The following is an 8,485-nucleotide window of genomic DNA, read 5'->3' on the forward strand; positions in this document are numbered from 1 at the left end:
AGCCCAACACAGTAGCTTCAACACCTAAATTCAGAAATCCCAGCAACACGGAGAAAACTAGTAAAAATGGAGAAGAAAAATAGTCCGGAAATCTCTCTTTATTTTTTTTCTTTCTAGCTTTGAACTCTCTATGGTGTTCTTCCGCTCTCAATATTTCAGAAAATTTGGTTCTATCTTTTTTACTCTATCCAAAATGAATTATGTCCCTGTATATCCAGTGTATCTAGAGTGTATATGTATGTATACCGCTCTCTCCGCCCCCCTCTTTTTTTCTTCTCTCTATCTAGTTTTTCCTCTTTTTTTGAAATCACTTCTTCCTAAATGTTCTCTTCTATTTATAGCAAAATTTTCGAAATTTTCAGATTTGTTTTTTTTTTATTTTTATTTTTTAATTAAAAGAAATCCCACTTACAAATTGCTTTTATTTTTTTAGAAAAAGAAATCCCACATTTATTTACTTTTATTTTTAAAATTCCAACTTTAATTACTTTTATCTTATTTAAAATTCCACTTTTTATTTTTTTAAAAGAGAATCTCACTTTATTTAACTTTTCTTTAAAAAAACAAACCACTATCTTTTCTTTTTCTTTTAAAAATGCTACTTTCAATTACTTTAATTTTTTTAAATTTTTAGATACCTTTATATTTATTTTTTAATTCCAACCTTCTTTTACTTTTTAATTTTTTTAAAATTTTCGCAAAACTTTTTATTTTTTTAAATTTTCTACATTCTTTTACTTTTTTTAAAAGAGAATTCCACCTATTTTTACTTTTATATTTTTTTTATTCAATACTTCCATTTTTCTTATTTTTTAAATCAATCCCGAAATTATAATTTTTTTTTTAAAAAAAATATATATTTTCGGATTTTTTTATATAAAAAACACAAAAAAAATATTAATAGTGATAATTCACCTTTTATTTTTTTTTTGGTATTTTTATCCTATAATAAAAACTGTTAATAGTGATAATTCACCTTTTAATTTTTTGGTATTTTTATCCTATAATAAAAAGTGTAATAAAGCTAAAATAATAGTAGGTTAAAACTCCCTAAAATATTTACATAAAAGAAGTGATAAAAAAATTAAATGTTGTCAAAAATTAGGTGTTCACAGCTGCCCCTCTTTGCTCGAAAACACGAAGAGCTTTCGGGCAAAGATAAAGTGAACAATGCGACTAATTTTTGATCATATTGTTATTCAAAAGAGGAAGAAAATAAAAAAAGAAAGGCGCAATCGAGTCCTGGTTTTGGACAGCCTACATATCCCTAGTTATAAGGGAATCAGGTCGCGTGTAGTTCAGAAAGTTTTGGTAGCTGGGACTACCATGGGATTGCGATGTTACTGTTACTGTTGTTGCATGCTGTTACCACTGCTTTTCTATCTCCTTATTACACCATTGCTAGAAAGAAAACAAGAAGTTATATTAAACTATGATCTATGAATTACAAAGATTTATTCTCGAGCTTGGTCATGTGATTGTTGCTGCCTTGTTGCTTTGTGTTTCCTCTGGTATTTCTTTACTTCTAGCTCGACTTGTGGTCTTCTTTCTGATTTCTGCTGGGAATTTTTGTTGTAATCCTCTCCTTTACTGACTTCAAACTTCAATGTATTCCCCTGTTCTGCAAGTGGGCTCCTGACTCCACCTTGACTTTTGAAAGATGACACAACCTCCATTCTCGAGGCGGGCTCCTGACTTCTTCAACAATCTTAGAATTTAATGCCCTCCATTCTCCAGGCGGGCTCATGACTTTCATCAGCAACTTTGAAAATAAAATGCATTTGGCAATGATTTATGAAAATATATATTTTGGCAATGTTTATACAAGCAGGACCACTTGGGTCGAAATAAATTAAGTGTCCTTTTGAGGAAGGATTAAATTCAATATCCTATTCGAGGGCGGATAGACCCATCATATCCTATTCAAGGGCAGACAGACCCATCATATCCTGTTCGAGGGCGGACAGACCCATCATATCCTATTTGAGGGCGGACAGACCCATCATATCCTGTTCGAGGGCGAACAGACCCATCATATCCTATTTGAGGGCGGACAGACCCATCATATCCTATTCGAGGGCGGACAGACCCATCATATCCTATTCGAGGGCGGATAGACCCATCATATCCTATTCGAGGGTAGATGAACCCAAAATATCCTTTTCGAGGGCGGATGAACCGAAAAATATCCTATTCGAGGGCAGACGAACCCAAAATATCCTATTCGAGGGAGAATGAACCCAAAATATCCTATTCGAGGGCGGATGAACCCAAAATATCCTATTCGGGGGCGGATGAACCCAAAATATCCTATTCGAGGGCGGATAAACCCAAAAATATCCTATTTGAGGGCGGATAAACCCATCATATCCTATTCGAGGGAGGTCAGATCCTATTTGAGGGCGGACAGACCCATCATATCCTGTTCAAGGGCGGACAGACCCATCATATCCTATTCGAGGGCGGATAGACCCATCATATCCTATTCGAGGGCGGATGAACCCAAAATATCCTTTTCGAGGGCGGATGAACCCAAAAATATCCTATTCGAGGGCGGATGAACCCAAAATATCCTATTCGAGGGCGGATGAACCCAAAATATCCTATTCGAGGGCGGATGAACCCATCATATCCTATTCGAGGGCGGATGAACCCAAAATATCCTATTCGAGGGCGGATGAACCCCAAAATATCCTATTCGAGGGCGGATGAACCCAAAATATCCTATTCGAGGGCGGATGAACCCAAAATATCCTATTCGAGGGCGGATGAACCCAAAATATCCTATTCGAGAGCGGATGAACCCAAATATCCTATTCGAGGGCGGATGAACCCAAAATATCCTATTCAAGGGAGGATGAGCCCAAAATATCCTATTCGAGGGCGGATGGACCCATCATATCCTATTCGAGGGCGGATGAACCCAAAATATCCTATTCGAGGGCGGATGAACCCAAAATATCCTATTCGAGGGCGGATGAACCCAAAATATCCTATTCGAGGGCGGATGAACCCAAAATATCCTATTCGAGGGCGGATGAACCCAAAATATCCTATTCGAGGGCGGATGAACCAAAAATATCCTATTCGGGGGCGGATGAACCCAAAAGTATCCTATTCGAGGGCGGATAAACCCATCTTCAAAACTTGAAATTGTCTTACCTCCGACTCTTTTTCTTAAAATCGTGTTGTCTTGCTATATCTTAAAACTTGAATTGATTTCCTCGTTCCTCCGAGAAAATTTTCGACAATGGCAGAAAATTTTCTGCCCCAGTTTTGGTGCTTTTCCTTGTGGCATGTATTTTCGCCATTAATAAGATTTCCTTTTCCTGCTTCAAATTAAAGAAAATTTGTTAGTTTTAAAACATGGTGAGTGGTCGTGCCACTCCTACTGGGGATGGTTTTTCCCTTTCTCCCTTCCCCGCTCTGTGTTTCATTACGCTATCAAAACTTGCTCGGGATTAATTTGCTGGGGATGAATTTTAATTTTCTTCCTTCCCCACTCTGTGTTGTCCGACCCTCTTGGAACTTGGTCGAAAATATGTTGGGGATGCTCCTACATCTCGATGATCTACTGGGGCCCTCTTGGAATTAGATCCACAATTTTCTCAATTGTTGTTTTTCTGTTTTTCTCCAACTTCCCTTGGAAATTTGGTCCTCTTGGGATCTAGACCCATTCATCATTTGGTCTTGTGACCAACTTCTTTTTGCTTTATCGCCTTATCTTTAGCCTGTCCTATTCGCATTTTGCTTTGCATCATTTTGGCAACTGGTAGTAAGCTCTGAAAATCCTTTTAAAAACAAACTGCTAGGGAGGTAAAGTCTTTAAACCAAGAAATGAAAAAGTGATGATCACAAAAAATAGAAAAAGAAGAAGTCTTTCTGAACAAATGCTGGGGAAAAGGAAAGAAAAGAACTTATCTGAATGATATAACCGATCCCAACGATCATGTCGTGCATTTTGGATTAATCAACCCAGTCTATTTGTATCAATTAACCTTTCGGACGGCCTCATGTTGCTGGGGATAAACAGGCACTCAACTCTTTGCCAAATGCGGATCCTCTCCGCCAATCTTGTCTTGTCACCTCATAGTGCCCTTCGAGGGGTTTTCACTAATAAGACTCTCTCATTTCTCTCAACTTTTGTCGCCTTATGGTGCCTGTGAAGGTTTTCACCGATGAGACTCTCTCTATTGGGGATTCTTTCGGCTATCAATTCATTTCCAGCTTATGATCTTCTTCTTTGCTGGGGATCAAAGTGTTATTCCCGACTTCCATTTGCATTGATTTAGCACTTCTCGGATACTGATCGGTAGGTCTTTTTTGGACATCAATATGGGTTTTTGTGTATGGTTAAAAGGAAAAGGGGTATCAAAAGTTCAAAATAATTTTAATGGGTAAAACAGTACAACTCTTGGAATCAAACTTTCTTATCAAAATTACAAACGCAAACTTCTGCCCCAGTTTTCTTGCTTGGGGATTTTTTTTTGTTACACCATGACCGAGCCGTGAGTCGCCTACGTATCCTTCTTTGAGGAATCAGGTCAAACGTAGTTCCCAATTCCTTTGGGTTTTTTTCTTGTGACTTTTCTTTTGTCTTTATTATCATTATTTTTTTTTCATTTTCATTACTGATTCCAAAAAGAGGGATATGAAAGAATAAATAAGGCTCAAAAGAGGAAGCAAAGGATAAAGTGTTCGGATAGAAGAAAGAATTGCCTTCGTCACTTCATTCTCCGATAAATGCTAAGTACAAACAAACAACAATTACAATTACAAGAAATCATACATAATATCTCTTAACTGCGTCAGAATTGATAGCCATATCGATGCATTTCCCTTCGATATCTGTTAAACATAAAGCGCCACTGGGCTTGCTTTGTTCAGATTGCGATAATCAACACACACCCTAATTTTTCCATCTTTTTTGGCCCTGGCACCACATTAGCCAACCAATCAGGATATGGAGCGACCCGCATAACCTTAGCATTCAGCTATTTGGTTACTTCTTACTTAATCTTCACACTCATGTCGGTTTTGAACTTCCTCAATTTTGCTCGATGGGAGGAAATGCCGGGTCAGTGGGCAATTTGTGAACCACTAGATTGGTGATTAAACCCAGCATATCGTCGTATGACCATGCAAAATGTCTTTGAATTCAATAAGTACTTTGATTAGTTCTTCCCTGATGTTTAGTTCAATGTGGACGCTTGTCTTAGCTTCCCTGATATCATCCGCATCCGCTAGATTGACGGCTTCCGTGTCATTTGAGTTGGGCTTGATTTTTTCCTTTTTTTTTCTTCAAATTGGCTCAACTCTCTGTTAATTTCTTTGAAGGCTTCATCTTCATCGTATTCCGACTTATCATCACAATCTTGTACTATAAGTTCGAAATCAGATTGATTTTTTTTAGACTAGGTTGAAGATCCGTCGTGCATGCCATGTCATTAGAACCAGTATAAAGAGAATTGTTCAAAAGAGAAAAAGAAGAAGAAAAATTAAAACAAAATAAGGAATGAAGAAAAAGAACTTTCACTTTATTAAAATACGGGATAGCAAGGTTTCAAACTTTGGCGAGCACAAAAAAATCTGGATTACAACCCTGGAATAATCCAGACAACAAGAAAGAAAATCAGAGCCCACTACCAAGACCCTCTTCAGATTGGAAGAGGAGTAGTCATTCAATTGTTGATTTTTGCTTTCAGCCCCATAAACTGTACATCTGGCCCAATGGACCCTTTTCCCAATACCATAACTGGCTTGTCATCTACCTTTTCCAACTATGCCACCGTTTTTCCACTAGTCGACTTTTCTTTTGAACCGGCACGAATCATCATCACTGTTTGTGAGGGTTTCTTTAGCTCCCCTCCTTCGTGCACTAGCTCGATCATGTGGGTTTCATGGTGTGCTGGAAACAGGTTCTGATTGATGTTGGGTGCCTCTGGTGTCTGAACCTCAATCTTGTTGGTGTCAATAAAATTTTGCACTGCATGTTTCAACTTCCAACATTTCTCGGTATCATGTCCGGGAGCCCCCAAGCAATACTCACAGCTTACCGAGTGGTCCATATTTTTGGGAAAGGTATTTGGCAATCTGGGCTCAACATGACTCAACAAGCCTAACTGCCTCAATTTGTGGAACACGGCAGTATAGGTTTCTCCTAACTTAGTGAATGTTCTCTATATTCTTTCATTTCTGAAAGCTTGATTCCCCGGAAACCTGCCCTTGGAGGGTTCCTGTAGGCCCTTGGCGGCGGATAGGTGTTTTGTGGAGGTGGTATGTATTTTGTGGAACCGGCATGCACCATTGCGGGCGAGCCGGAGGCTGAGTGTATATCTGGGCTTGGTGTACGGAGAAGTGTGGTTCTTGTGGCGGGTAGTATGGTTGTGGAGGGTAATTTGGAGTGTGAGGGTAGTTTGGGTGATGGGGTCTGGGTTGGTAGCGAGGGGAAGGACCTCTCGATCTGGACCAGTTGCCTGCCTCTATTGTCACGACCTCTTCTCTCTTTTTCTTTCCAAGCGCACCTCCCGTGCCGCTCTGAATGGCCTGAGTTGTTGCCTTGATTGCCGAATAACTCAGGATCTTATTGGACTTAAGTCCCTCTTCTATCATAACTCCCATTTTCACTACTTTATTGAAGGATTTGCCAACTGACGTCACCAAGTGACCAAAGTATGTTGGCTCTAGAGTTTGCAGAAAACAGTCCACCATTTCGTTTTCCCTTATTGGAGGATCAACTCTGGCTTCATGTTCTCTCCACCGGAACCCAAATTCCCGGAAGCTCTCCCCGGGCTTCTTCTCAAACATTAGCAATGTGAGACGGTCAGGGACTATCTCAAGGTTGTACTGGAAGTGACCTGCGAAAGCCTGTGCTAGATCGTCCCAGGTGTTCCACCTACTCGGATCTTGTCTTGTATACCATTCCAGTGCTGACCCACTTAGGCTTTGGCCAAAGTAAGCTATCAGCAGCTCGTCTTTGCCACCAGCTCCTCTCATCTTGCTACAAAAACCCCGTATATGTGCCACAGGATCGCCATGCCCTTCGTATAAATCGAACTTGGGCATCTTGAACCCTGCCGGCAATTGGACGTCAGGGAAAGGGCATAGATCCTTGTAGGCCACGCTGACCTGGTGGCCTAACCCGTGCATGTTCCTGAAGGATTGCTCCAGGCTTTTGACCTTTCGAATCACCTCATCATGTTCTGTGTTCTTAACCGGTTTCTCAGCTTCATCTGGGATCCCAAATTGGGGTGTATATGTGTATGGCTCAGGAGCTTTAAAAGTGGGTTCAGGAGGAAAATATTGGGTGTCGTGAACTTGGAACAGTGGTTCACTAGACGATCTTTGTAATGTGGCTGGGGGAGGTGCCACAAAGACAGGAACATTTGGTGGTGGAGGGTTCTGAATCGGTGGCGGAGCTTGGGGATCATAGGCATCTCTCCCCTGATAGTAGTGGTGGCTTGGGAAGCTTGTTGAAGGGCCGGGGGAAGGGTATTCCGGCGTGTGTCCCGGTGGGGGAGTAGGAGTGACGGGTGGTTCGGGCCCCTTTTGCACCTTAGCCATGGCTAGCTGCATTTCATTCATTTCCAATCTCTTTTTTTCCATATTGGGCATCGCCTCCTTTATCATCTGATGTGCCGTCTTTTCCGACTCAACACTATTTTCTGAGCCAGTCATGCTTTCTGGTATAGACCCTTTTGATATTGTTTGATAATGGTATAGTGCCAGTACGCTCTAACAAACTAACTGGTATGGAAAAACAACAAACTTTTCAGTGTTAGAGTTTTAAAAGATATTGCAATTGCACGTTGGGAGATGCAATGTTCCTAGGCAGTTAACCATTTCTAACATGTTTTTGCTCCTACCGCATGCATCATCCCGGCTTATTTTATTTGTGCCTCTTTCGAGTGTTTCAGAAACCTCTCTTTTTCTTCTTTTTTTTCTTTTTTTCTTTTTCTCTCTTTCTCTCTTTTTCTTTTCTTTTATTCATTTTCTCTTTTTCTTTTTTAGCGGTGGTCGAACCTTATGTAGATTGCCTACGTATCATGTCCCCGCATGAATCAGACCTTGCGTAGTTCGGACCAATAAAAGATAAATAATAATAAAATATTTTTTGGAATTTTCAATTTTCATAATAAAACAAACTTGATTACAAAAGTTTAAAAACTGACCATACTAACATACTTTGACAAAAGACAACAAACGGACTCGAAAATCAAATAACCCGCATACTCTAATAAAAGAATTACAAACTCAAAAACAAACAACCGGATTTCTTCCCCTATATGCCAATTTTAATCAAATGGTTATTTTTCAGCGTGGCCCCTTCTCAATTTCATATGAATTTTAAGGCCGGGGAGGATTATTTTACGACCTTTCACAAACTTGTTTGTTCTTTTACGAAAATAGCCCTTCGACAACTCAAAGATACTCTAAGGCTATCTCGGCAAGAACAGTTTAAGACATCACCGAAGCCGGGCCGACT

The sequence above is a fragment of the Nicotiana tabacum genome, chromosome 5, assembly GCF_000715075.1.
Source record: "Nicotiana tabacum cultivar K326 chromosome 5, ASM71507v2, whole genome shotgun sequence".
Taxonomy (NCBI): Eukaryota; Viridiplantae; Streptophyta; class Magnoliopsida; order Solanales; family Solanaceae; genus Nicotiana; species Nicotiana tabacum.